Source organism: Ascaphus truei, unplaced genomic scaffold (assembly GCF_040206685.1).
Source record: "Ascaphus truei isolate aAscTru1 unplaced genomic scaffold, aAscTru1.hap1 HAP1_SCAFFOLD_1134, whole genome shotgun sequence".
Lineage (NCBI taxonomy): Eukaryota > Metazoa > Chordata > Amphibia > Anura > Ascaphidae > Ascaphus > Ascaphus truei.
In genome coordinates this window covers 53,593-67,330 of record NW_027454001.1, presented here as the reverse complement: position 1 = coordinate 67,330, position 13,738 = coordinate 53,593, and the positions used below count along the sequence as shown (strand labels likewise).

At 44.3% G+C, this 13,738-nt stretch overlaps 1 long non-coding RNA gene across 2 annotated transcripts; it reads left to right on the top strand.

Annotated features, from left to right (window-relative positions):
• The first annotated feature begins 1,403 nt into the window (after nucleotides 1-1,403).
• Nucleotides 1,404-13,015, top strand: LOC142475289 (uncharacterized). 2 transcript variants are annotated; one of them, XR_012790859.1, is made up of 8 exons: nucleotides 1,404-1,512; nucleotides 2,735-2,845; nucleotides 5,238-5,357; nucleotides 6,378-6,473; nucleotides 7,918-8,021; nucleotides 9,271-9,381; nucleotides 11,780-11,899; nucleotides 12,920-13,015. It is a non-coding gene; the product is annotated as an uncharacterized LOC142475289 (long non-coding RNA). The 2 variants fall into 2 exon arrangements; XR_012790860.1 differs by lacking the exon at nucleotides 7,918-8,021.
• Nucleotides 13,016-13,738: the final 723 nt, after the last annotated feature.

The window sequence follows — 13,738 nt, the reverse complement described above, 5'->3', positions numbered from 1 at the left end:
AGGATGGGCATGCAGAGTGCAGTAAGTCTCCACGTTACTCTGGCCAACAGTCTTGGCCTACCTCCAGCATCTGTCACCCACAACATCTGTTCCCTCCTTGTAAAGTGCTGAACTATCTCACCTGGGTCAGTGCTATAGCTGATCACAGTGCCCGATCAGGATGTCACTGTGACAGGCAGCAGTGCAGATTGACCGGTCAATCAATGCAGTGCCGCAACATACTGCTGCGGCACAGTTTATTCGAGCATTTGCCCGTTCTGTGCCGCAGCAGTAGCCTGGCGCGCGCCCGAGTGTGACGGGTGCACGCCGAAGCAGCGGAAGAGCGCCCTCCGATCGGGGCGCTCTCCCTACCGCTGCCGGGTCCGCCGGGTTCCCCGGAACCCCCTGCCGCTGTCCCGCGATCGCGGGACACCAGGGCTCCCTCGGGGAGCCCCTGGACATGCGTGCAGCGGGCGCACGCTCCCGATGACGCGTGACCGCGCGTCTATGACGCGCGGCACGCCGAGGGGCGGCCACTAGCAAGCCGGGAGATTTCCCGGCTTGCGGTACCGACCACACTTCAATAAAGTGTGTCGGTAGTGTATGCACTAAATGAGATTTCCGTGCCCCCAGTCAGGTTACTCCCTGGGCAGTGACCCTGCTCACACCCTCCCCTAGTTCCACCTCTGATCACAATTATCTCTCTTGGAGAGTGTAGCAAATTGGAGTTGGGGGAATCTCACCTCTGCCATGCATGGTCACAATCTGGGCACAGGACCCAAATAGTGGGCAATGTGGCACTTCTTACAGTAGAGAATAAGTAACTTTATTCTTTACTTGTGTATTAAGGACCTTATTTGCATTAAATTCAGTCCACATGGGACCAAGACTTTCTGGCTTACTGAACAAAGTGGAATTGTTTCGTAGAGGGTGGAGAATTGTATTTTATCTGAAATTACCCCCTCTGCACAAAATACAAACAATTATACCCATACAAGTACCTTGTGGAAGTTGTTGCCCTCTATCTTCCTGTGGTCTCTCCCTGTTTCTCACCGTGCCTCCTCCCATTTCCTTGCACCTCTGCGTCTCCGCATATATCCCTATACTCAGAGCCGGCTCCGGTCAGTGACATGGGATGCCCAAATATGAGCATACCCATATATGGGCATCCATGCCACTGACCGGAGCCCGCTCTGTTGCGGATATGGAGAGAGACTGGGAGATTTACATCCCCTTATAATTCATATGGTGCATAGTACCGGCACGTATTGTTTTACCGGTACTGTGTACCTTCCTACTTTCACACTGGTACAGTATATGCTGCAGTGGGACTGAGAGGGATATATTGGTAACACATAGTCATTGTTGGGGGAATTCAATCCATTTTGAAAATAGTAATGAAATGTTTTTTACTTTTCTTTTTTTTCAGTAATGAAGAATGAAACATTTCTGTTAAAATTGAATTGGAGGTGAACTGGATTCATCATCAACTCTGCACCAGTGTGAATTGATGTTCTTTAATGTTCTGATAAGGTACATGCAACATCTCTTCCTCAACCCCTGCACCACTCTCTGCCTCTTGCCTCTCTCTCTCCACCTCCCTGCTAAGCGTATTAACCCATCTAATGTAATCCACATTCCATGTCTCACTTTACTCTTCACTTCTCACGTGCCCTCTGGAATGACTGCTCTCTGACTAACAAGGTCTATTTGTACATGACCTCTTCTGCTCTCATCATCCACCACCTCTCATTCCCCTCACCCCTTTCCTACTCGATACCTCAGCTTAATTGAACTCTCTCCTCTGACATCTACCCTTATCTCTAACCTCTCCTCACTTTCTGCTTAAACTAACTATCTTGTTAACTTTTACAATGCTATCATCTCCTCCTCCTCCCTCCTCCATCATATATATGCCCCTTCTAGGCTCTGACACACTCATCCCTCTAAGGCCATGATTATCATGGGCACATGCTTGGTCATCCACAGTGTGTGCGAGCGATGCAGAGCCGCCTCGGACCTCAGTGCAGGGATTGCTGCATACCCCCAGCATCTGTCACCCACAAACAATACACACACTAATACTCCCCACAATACACACTATAATACCTCCTCAATACTAATCTCCCCAATAATATTATAGCTCCAAACACAATATACACAACACCCTTACACAAGATACACAATCTAGTACTCTCCTCTGCACCTCTACACACAATATAATACTCCCACACACACAATATACACACTACCCTCCTACCCCCATAAAATACAACCAATAATACACACACACTTTGTGGATGTTGGGACCAGCTCCCGGCATGCACCAGTGAAAGAGAGAGGCCCGCAGAAGCTCGGAAGAACTCCCTCCATCCGTGCCTTCCTCCGTTTCACATCTTCTCCCTGTCTCTCTCTCTCCCTCCCTTTCCTTGCATCTCCCTGTGTCTTTACGTATACCCAGTCAGTGACGGCTCTGGTCACGTGATGCCTTAATATGGGCTTATCCATATATGTTCATCCACGTCACTAATGTGATGCCCGCACTGTTGCGGAGCTGGTACTTACGACGGGCACTTATTGTTTTATCTGTACTGCGTACCTGACTCTACCGGCCTACTTTCAACACTAGTACAATATGTGCTTCACTACGAGTGAGTGGGGAATATTGGCATCACACAGTCACTGTTGAATATGCCATTCAATCCATTTTGAAAATAGTAATGCAATGTGGTTTTGTTTTGTTTGCTTTTTGCAGTAATGAAGAATGGAAAAGTTATATTAAAATTAAATTGGAGGGGGACTAGATTCAGCATTTCATCATGAACTCTGCACTTGTGAGAATTTAACTTCTTGAATACCCTGACAGGTACACGCAACATTAAGACTATAATCTGCTGTGCAAGCTTTCGTGCTATACCTCCCCCTCAGGTTTTGATTTATACATTTGCTCCCTCAATTCATGTCCTCTAATATTTGAAAGCTCTCTCCTAGCATTTTCTCTTTACCACAGAACGTCATCCCAATGTAACCTCTCTCTTGTTCTTTCTGCTTGCTGTTTCCTCACTCCTCTGTTAAACTTTTCTAATTTCTCTAACTTCCACACTCCTGCTTTTATCCACATGTTCTCCTCTTTCCTTCCCCTACCTTTGCATGTGTCTACACACTGCACCATTTGTACAGACCTCTATTGCAGCTATTTCTGCACTGCTCAATGAAAAGCACTCTTTAATATCCTATTCTCTGTGCCCCCTCTCTCTGCGCCCCCTCTTTTGGCGCCTCCTCTCTCTGCGCCCCCTCTCTCTGCGCCTATCTGTCTCATTCTCTCTACGTCCCTCTCTCTCTACATAGAGCTATCTCTGTCTCTCTCTACACCTATCTCTGTGTCTCCTTCTATGTTTGCTGATGTGTGGGATATCTCTTATAATCTTGAACCTGCTCATATACACATCGGGCCTCCCTGCCTCTGCCTCCCTGCTAAGAGTGTTAACCTATCTAATGTAACCACATTCCTTTCCTTACTTTTCTCTTCCCTTCTCCTATGCCATCTGGAATGCCCGTTCTCTGACTAACAAGGCTCTAGTTGTACATGACCTCTTCTGCTCTCATCATTCACAATCAGTCATTCCCCTCACCCCATCTTACCTGTCCCACTGATTTTCCTCTGCTTAATTAAACTCTCCTCTGACATCTACTCTAACCTCTCTCTCTCTCTTTCCGCTTAAACTAACAATCTTATTAACTCTTACAATGCTATCCTCCTATCTATATGCCCCCTCTAGGCTCTGACACACTTGTCCCTCTAGCCCACACCCTTGGCTAAATTCCCAAACATGTTCATCACACTTCCACTCGCTGTTCTTAATGCCTATGAAGGAAATCACACAATTGATATTTGATTTTTCTACAGTAAAAATGTCTCCAGTCCTGTATAAAGCTGCTCTCTGGGGCCAAACCACACTACTTTTTTTTCACATTCATCAACACTCAAATTTAATTTACGCTGTCTTTTTTTCCCTGTATTTGACTCCCTCCACTAACCTTCTCCTCACACTTGCCATCCTTCCTTCACTTCTCCTCAAGCATTTGACTACTTCAGAGGCAAGGTGGATGCCACCCACAAGGAGATTCCTTCTGTCCCTTCCCCCTTCTCTCCTTCTACCTAATTCTCCTTCTGCATTTGACTCCTTTTCTTCTCTTACAGAGCTGGAAGCTAATCATCTTCTCTTCTCCCTCTACCACATGCCCTCTAGATCGTATCCCCTCACACCTTACTGCATCTCTTAGTCCCCACTCTCACCCACATCTTCAATTCCTCCCTATTCTCTGGCTCTTTACCCTCTTACTTTAAGCCTGTAGTGGTCACCCTTTTCTCAGAAACAACCTACACCCTATGTGCCTTACTAACTACCGCCCTGTATCCCTCCTGCTGTTTGTCTCCTAATTGCTAGAATGTCAACATTCTTAAATCACATTCCCTCCTGGATCCTTTACAACCTGCCTTTCGTACAGCTCGTTCTACAGACTGTGCTTAAAGCAAATTCCCAAGGTCACTTTTCCCTACTAATCCTACTTGATCTATCTGCTGCGTTTGATGCTCTCAATCACTCTCCTCCTTCATATTCTAAACTCTCTCTTGGTATCCGTAACACAGTTCTATCCTGGTTTTCATCATAACTTTCCTGTCACACATTCTCCATCTCTGTTGCTAACATGTCTTCGTCTTCTATTGATCTGTCTGTGGGTATACATCAGGGCTCTGTTCTGAGATCTCTCTTTCTCTCTACATACTATCATTTGGTGACCTCATCAACTCTTTGTGACAATCCTATAAATAACAAATACAAATATCAGGTCATGGGAATAAGTGATTTGGACATAAAAGTAACATTTCGGAAGTGTGGACAACTAATACATCTTGTAGATTGCCTTTACAGTGTGATGTCATTGATTCAGTAGATTGTGTGCAGACCAGGACTGCAGTACAGTGTCACTCACATGGATGACTTGCGTGGTAGAAGCTCAAGAACAAGGATGTCAAACTCCAGTCCTCGAGGGCAGCAAACAGGCCAGGTTTTCAGGATATCCCTACTGAAAACCTGGCCTGTTTGGGACCCTCGAGGACTGGAGTTTGACATGCATGCTCTAGAAGGAGCACCGCTGTGGGTGGGAGGTGGATTTGCTTTGCATCAAATGGTTTGGAGCAAGGTTTATTGTATGTATTATCATAATAACAATGCAATGCTTAACTTTTATTTCAGGAGGGATGACTGCAGAACAGAAGTGAATATTGAAGCCATGTGTTCCTTTTCTTGCAAAAGAGAAAATTTGAAGGACAGTTGAAGAGAAGGAAAATTATTACACAGAGACAGATAAGCAATGTGTATATTTCTCATTTACCATTTAGTATTTGTCGTTTTATTGACTCCACACAATCCGGCTGCTACGGGTTTCACATTGAATATTTTCATCTCTACTCTACCCCTTCCTGTGATCTGAACCATGCAAGTTTTCGTTGATTCAATACATCATGAGTAGAGGGTGGCTACAGTATGAAGTAAAGACCCAAGGACCACATCTACTACCATTCATAACAAGAACATGTGCAGTAGCGCACAGCTGCAGTTCTATGTGATTGTTATGAAAGGTTGAGGTGGTTCAATTCTATGAATCTGGAGTGGGATGGATCCTGTTTGCATCATATGGTTTCATCTAGGCCAGTAGATTATATAACTCTCAGTACAGGTTACACATGGCATCAGTATTAGTGATTTAAAGAGGAGGAAAGCTTCAATGTGGAGAACAAAGCCAAGTAATGTTGAAGTTACTCCTGTTACCATTTACTTGGTCAGTCTGTACTGTCTACTCCCCACACAGCTGCTAAGGATCTTCCATTTTAAATACTTTCACCTCCTATTCTGCACTGCTTTGCTGCCCATTATTCAGAGATGCGTTCCAGTCATGTTTACCACTCTGAATCTCTCTGCAGTCATTGGTTCAGCACATCATGGGTAGAGCATGGCTACAGATACAGCAAGCTATTATTATTTTACCGGCTGATCATCCATAATATTGCATTAAAACATAGAATATCACTTAATTTCCAAAAGATTCAGTGATGCTGATAATGCAGAATCTCACAACATTTCCCATCATAATGCCATAATGCACCAGTGGGAGAAATAATCCTTGCTATATCTGTACATTGTGTGACGTATTACCTCCATGACCATTGAGAGCAAGTACATCTTCTGTATAGAGCGGCTGTGTTATGATGCAGTTATTGATCATCATTGACATAATCACAAGAATCTTATGCAAAGGGAAATTGTCCGCAGCGAAGTGAGATTTCAGCCCCCAAACGTCTGTAATATTAATGCAATGTCTTACTTTTGTTGCAGTGAACACTGAAGAGACGGATCTACTACAACACTGTACAGGATGAGCATACGCTACAAGCAGCAAAATGATCTTCCAGTTGACAGTATGTTGTTCTGGTAATGTGCACAATTATTATTTATGGGCTACACACCACAGTGCTGGACATATTCTGTTAACTTCAACTCTACTCCTAACATGGAGATGTCTTCCTGGTGTTACTGATTCAGTACATCATATGCACAGTGTGGTTATGATATGATGGATTGATTTAATGAACCCACCAACCAATGATGACATCTGCATCATCTTCTGTAAAGTGCAGCTACAGCATGATATTATCAGCATTTGGTGCGGTATAATCAGAGGTATCTATGTGCTTTTGTGCCTGTTTTAAGTCCTCCAGCTTAACGCCCCTACACCTCCCACTACACAGGCATACTTACTTATGCATACACTGACATCTGGCATACCTACACACACCCCAGGGCCACTTCCTTCCCCTGATGTCAGGGAGAGGATGGGCATGCAGAGTGCAGTAAGTCTCCACGTTACTCTGGCCAACAGTCTTGGCCTACCTCCAGCATCTGTCACCCACAACATCTGTTCCCTCCTTGTAAAGTGCTGAACTATCTCACCTGGGTCAGTGCTATAGCTGATCACAGTGCCCGATCAGGATGTCACTGTGACAGGCAGCAGTGCAGATTGACCGGTCAATCAATGCAGTGCCGCAACATATGCACTAAATGAGATTTCCGTGCCCCCAGTCAGGTTACTCCCTGGGCAGTGACCCTGCTCACACCCTCCCCTAGTTCCACCTCTGATCACAATTATCTCTCTTGGAGAGTGTAGCAAATTGGAGTTGGGGGAATCTCACCTCTGCCATGCATGGTCACAATCTGGGCACAGGACCCAAATAGTGGGCAATGTGGCACTTCTTACAGTAGAGAATAAGTAACTTTATTCTTTACTTGTGTATTAAGGACCTTATTTGCATTAAATTCAGTCCACATGGGACCAAGACTTTCTGGCTTACTGAACAAAGTGGAATTGTTTCGTAGAGGGTGGAGAATTGTATTTTATCTGAAATTACCCCCTCTGCACAAAATACAAACAATTATACCCATACAAGTACCTTGTGGAAGTTGTTGCCCTCTATCTTCCTGTGGTCTCTCCCTGTTTCTCACCGTGCCTCCTCCCATTTCCTTGCACCTCTGCGTCTCCGCATATATCCCTATACTCAGAGCCGGCTCCGGTCAGTGACATGGGATGCCCAAATATGAGCATACCCATATATGGGCATCCATGCCACTGACCGGAGCCCGCTCTGTTGCGGATATGGAGAGAGACTGGGAGATTTACATCCCCTTATAATTCATATGGTGCATAGTACCGGCACGTATTGTTTTACCGGTACTGTGTACCTTCCTACTTTCACACTGGTACAGTATATGCTGCAGTGGGACTGAGAGGGATATATTGGTAACACATAGTCATTGTTGGGGGAATTCAATCCATTTTGAAAATAGTAATGAAATGTTTTTTACTTTTCTTTTTTTTCAGTAATGAAGAATGAAACATTTCTGTTAAAATTGAATTGGAGGTGAACTGGATTCATCATCAACTCTGCACCAGTGTGAATTGATGTTCTTTAATGTTCTGATAAGGTACATGCAACATCTCTTCCTCAACCCCTGCACCACTCTCTGCCTCTTGCCTCTCTCTCTCCACCTCCCTGCTAAGCGTATTAACCCATCTAATGTAATCCACATTCCATGTCTCACTTTACTCTTCACTTCTCACGTGCCCTCTGGAATGACTGCTCTCTGACTAACAAGGTCTATTTGTACATGACCTCTTCTGCTCTCATCCACCACCTCACATTCCCCTCACCCCTGTCCTACTCGATACCTCAGCTTAATTGAACTCTCTCCTCTGACATCTACCCTTATCTCTAACCTCTCCTCACTTTCTGCTTAAACTAACTATCTTGTTAACTTTTACAATGCTATCATCTCCTCCTCCCTCCTCCTCCCTCCTCCTCCCTCCTCCTCCTTCCTCCTCCATTATATATATACCCCTTCTAGGCTCTGACACACTCATCCCTCTAAGGCCATGATTATCATGGGCACATGCTTGGTCGTCCACAGTGCGTGCGAGCGATGCAGAGCCGCCTCGGACCTCAGTGCAGGGATTGCTGCATACCCCCAGCATCTGTCACCCACAAACAATACACACACTAATACTCCCCACAATACACACTATAATACCTCCTCAATACTAATCTCCCCAATAATATTATAGCTCCAAACACAATATACACAACACCCTTACACAAGATACACAATCTAGTACTCTCCTCTGCACCTCTACACACAATATAATACTCCCACACACACAATATACACACTACCCTCCTACCCCCATAAAATACAACCAATAATACACACACACTTTGTGGATGTTGGGACCAGCTCACGGCATGCACCAGTGAAAGAGAGAGGCCCGCAGAAGCTCGGAAGAACTCCCTCTCTCCATCCGTGCCTCCCTCCGTTTCCCATCTTCTCCCTGTCTCTCTCCCTCCCTTTCCTTGCATCTCCCTGCGTCTTTACGTATACCCAGTCAGTGACGGCTCTGGTCACGTGATGCCTTAATATGGGCTTATCCATATATGTTCATCCACGTCACTAATGTGATGCCCGCACTGTTGCGGAGCTGGTACTTACGACGGGCACTTATTGTTTTATCAGTACTGCGTACCTGACTCTACCGGCCTACTTTCAACACTAGTACAATATGTGCTTCACTACGAGTGAGTGGGGAATATTGGCATCACACAGTCACTGTTGAATATGCCATTCAATCCATTTTGAAAATAGTAATGCAATGTGGTTTTGTTTTGTTTGCTTTTTGCAGTAATGAAGAATGGAAAAGTTATATTAAAATTAAATTGGAGGGGGACTAGATTCAGCATTTCATCATGAACTCTGCACTTGTGAGAATTTAACTTCTTGAATACCCTGACAGGTACACGCAACATTAAGACTATAATCTGCTGTGCAAGCTTTCGTGCTATACCTCCCCCTCAGGTTTTGATTTATACATTTGCTCCCTCAATTCATGTCCTCTAATATTTGAAAGCTCTCTCCTAGCATTTTCTCTTTACCACAGAACGTCATCCCAATGTAACCTCTCTCTTGTTCTTTCTGCTGGCTGTTTCCTCACTCCTCTGTTAAACTTTTCTAATTTCTCTAACTTCCACACTCCTGCTTTTATCCACATGTTCTCCTCTTTCCTTCCCCTACCTTTGCATGTGTCTACACACTGCACCATTTGTACAGACCTCTATTGCAGCTATTTCTGCACTGCTCAATGAAAAGCACTCTTTAATATCCTATTCTCTGTGCCCCCTCTCTCTGCGCCCCCTCTTTTGGCGCCTCCTCTCTCTGCGCCCCCTCTCTCTGCGCCTATCTGTCTCATTCTCTCTACGTCCCTCTCTCTCTACATAGAGCTATCTCTGTCTCTCTCTACACCTATCTCTGTGTCTCCTTCTATGTTTGCTGATGTGTGGGATATCTCTTATAATCTTGAACCTGCTCATATACACATCGGGCCTCCCTGCCTCTGCCTCCCTGCTAAGAGTGTTAACCTATCTAATGTAATCCACATTCCTTTCCTTACTTTTCTCTTCCCTTCTCCTATGCCATCTGGAATGTCCGTTCTCTGACTAACAAGGCTCTAGTTGTACATGACCTCTTCTGCTCTCATCATTCACAATCAGTCATTCCCCTCACCCCATCTTACCTGTCCCACTGATTTGCCTCTGCTTAATTAAACTCTCCTCTGACATCTACTCTAACCTCTCTGCTCTCTCTCTCTTTCCGCTTAAACTAACAATCTTATTAACTCTTACAATGCTATCCTCCTATCTATATGCCCCCTCTAGGCTCTGACACACTTGTCCCTCTAGCCCACACCCTTGGCTAAATTCCCAAACATGTTCATCACACTTCCACTCGCTGTTCTTAATGCCTATGAAGGAAATCACACAATTGATATTTGATTTTTCTACAGTAAAAATGTCTCCAGTCCTGTATAAAGCTGCTCTCTGGGGCCAAACCACACTACTTTTTTTTCACATTCATCAACACTCAAATTTAATTTACGCTGTCTTTTTTTCCCTGTATTTGACTCCCTCCACTAACCTTCTCCTCACACTTGCCATCCTTCCTTCACTTCTCCTCAAGCATTTGACTACTTCAGAGGCAAGGTGGATGCCACCCACAAGGAGATTCCTTCTGTCCCTTCCCCCTTCTCTCCTTCTACCTAATTCTCCTTCTGCATTTGACTCTTTTTCTTCTCTTACAGAGCTGGAAGCAAATCATCTTCTCTTCTCCCTCTACCACATGCCCTCTAGATCGTATCCCCTCACACCTTACTGCATCTCTTAGTCCCCACTCTCACCCACATCTTCAATTCCTCCCTATTCTCTGGCTCTTTACCCTCTTACTTTAAGCCTGTAGTGGTCACCCTTTTCTCAGAAACAACCTACACCCTATGTGCCTTACTAACTACCGCCCTGTATCCCTCCTGCTGTTTGTCTCCTAATTGCTAGAATGTCAACATTCTTAAATCACATTCCCTCCTGGATCCTTTACAACCTGCCTTTCGTACAGCTCGTTCTACAGACTGTGCTTAAAGCAAATTCCCAAGGTCACTTTTCCCTACTAATCCTACTTGATCTATCTGCTGCGTTTGATGCTCTCAATCACTCTCCTCCTTCATATTCTAAACTCTCTCTTGGTATCCGTAACACAGTTCTATCCTGGTTTTCATCATAACTTTCCTGTCACACATTCTCCATCTCTGTTGCTAACATGTCTTCGTCTTCTATTGATCTGTCTGTGGGTATACATCAGGGCTCTGTTCTGAGATCTCTCTTTCTCTCTACATACTATCATTTGGTGACCTCATCAACTCTTTGTGACAATCCTATAAATAACAAATACAAATATCAGGTCATGGGAATAAGTGATTTGGACATAAAAGTAACATTTCGGAAGTGTGGACAACTAATACATCTTGTAGATTGCCTTTACAGTGTGATGTCATTGATTCAGTAGATTGTGTGCAGACCAGGACTGCAGTACAGTGTCACTCACATGGATGACTTGCGTGGTAGAAGCTCAAGAACAAGGATGTCAAACTCCAGTCCTCGAGGGCCGCAAACAGGCCAGGTTTTCAGGATATCCCTACTGAAAACCTGGCCTGTTTGGGACCCTCGAGGACTGGAGTTTGACATGCATGCTCTAGAAGGAGCACAGCTGTGGGTGGGAGGTGGATTTGCTTTGCATCAAATGGTTTGGAGCAAGGTTTATTGTATGTATTATCATAATAACAATGCAATGCTTAACTTTTATTTCAGGAGGGATGACTGCAGAACAGAAGTGAATATTGAAGCCATGTGTTCCTTTTCTTGCAAAAGAGAAAATTTGAAGGACAGTTGAAGAGAAGGAAAATTACTACACAGAGACAGATAAGCAATGTGTATATTTCTCATTTACCATTTAGTATTTGTCGTTTTATTGACTCCACACAATCCGGCTGCTACGGGTTTCACATTGAATATTTTCATCTCTACTCTACCCCTTCCTGTGATCTGAACCATGCAAGTTTTCGTTGATTCAATACATCATGAGTAGAGTGTGGCTACAGTATGAAGTAAAGACCCAAGGACCACATCTACTACCATTCATAACAAGAACATGTGCAGTAGCGCACAGCTGCAGTTCTATGTGATTGTTATGAAAGGTTGAGGTGGTTCAATTCTATGAATCTGGAGTGGGATGGATCCTGTTTGCATCATATGGTTTCATCTAGGCCAGTAGATTATATAACTCTCAGTACAGGTTACACATGGCATCAGTATTAGTGATTTAAAGAGGAGGAAAGCTTCAATGTGGAGAACAAAGCCAAGTAATGTTGAAGTTACTCCTTTTACCATTTACTTGGTCAGTCTGTACTGTCTACTCCCCACACAGCTGCTAAGGATCTTCCATTTTAAATACTTTCACCTCCTATTCTGCACTGCTTTGCTGCCCATTATTCAGAGATGCGTTCCAGTCATGTTTAGCACTCTGAATCTCTCTGCAGTCATTGGTTCAGCACATCATGGGTAGAGCATGGCTACAGATACAGCAAGCTATTATTATTTTACCGGCTGATCACCCATAATATTGCATTAAAACATAGAATATCACTTAATTTCCAAAAGATTCAGTGATGCTGATAATGCAGAATCTCACAACATTTCCCATCATAATGCCATAATGCACAAGTGGGAGAAATAATCCTTGCTATATCTGTACATTGTGTGACGTATTACCTCAATGACCATTGAGAGCAAGTACATCTTCTGTATAGAGCGGCTGTGTTATGATGCAGTTATTGATCATCATTGACATAATCACAAGAATCTTATGCAAAGGGAAATTGTCCGCAGCGAAGTGAGATTTCAGCCCCCAAACGTCTGTAATATTAATGCAATGTCTTACTTTTGTTGCAGTGAACACTGAAGAGACGGATCTACTACAACACTGTACAGGATGAGCATACGCTACAAGCAGCAAAATGATCTTGCAGTTGACAGTATGTTGTTCTGGTAATGTGCACAATTATTATTTATGGGCTACACACCACAGTGCTGGACATATTCTGTTAACTTCAACTCTACTCCTAACATGGAGATGTCTTCCTGGTGTTACTGATTCAGTACATCATATGCACAGTGTGGTTATGATATGATGGATTGATTTAATGAACCCACCAACCAATGATGACATCTGCATCATCTTCTGTAAAGTGCAGCTACAGCATGATATTATCAGCATTTGGTGCGGTATAATCAGAGGTATCTATGTGCTTTTGTGCCTGTTTTAAGTCCTCCAGCTTAACGCCCCTACACCTCCCACTACACAGGCATACTTACTTATGCATACACTGACATCTGGCATACCTACACACACCCCAGGGCCACTTCCTTCCCCTGATGTCAGGGAGAGGATGGGCATGCAGAGTGCAGTAAGTCTCCACGTTACTCTGGCCAACAGTCTTGGCCTACCTCCAGCATCTGTCACCCACAACATCTGTTCCCTCCTTGTAAAGTGCTGAACTATCTCACCTGGGTCAGTGCTATAGCTGATCACAGTGCCCGATCAGGATGTCACTGTGACAGGCAGCAGTGCAGATTGACCGGTCAATCAATGCAGTGCCGCAACATATGCACTAAATGAGATTTCCGTGCCCCCAGTCAGGTTACTCCCTGGGCAGTGACCCTGCTCACACCCTCCCCTAGTTCCACCTCTGATCACAATTATCTCTCTTG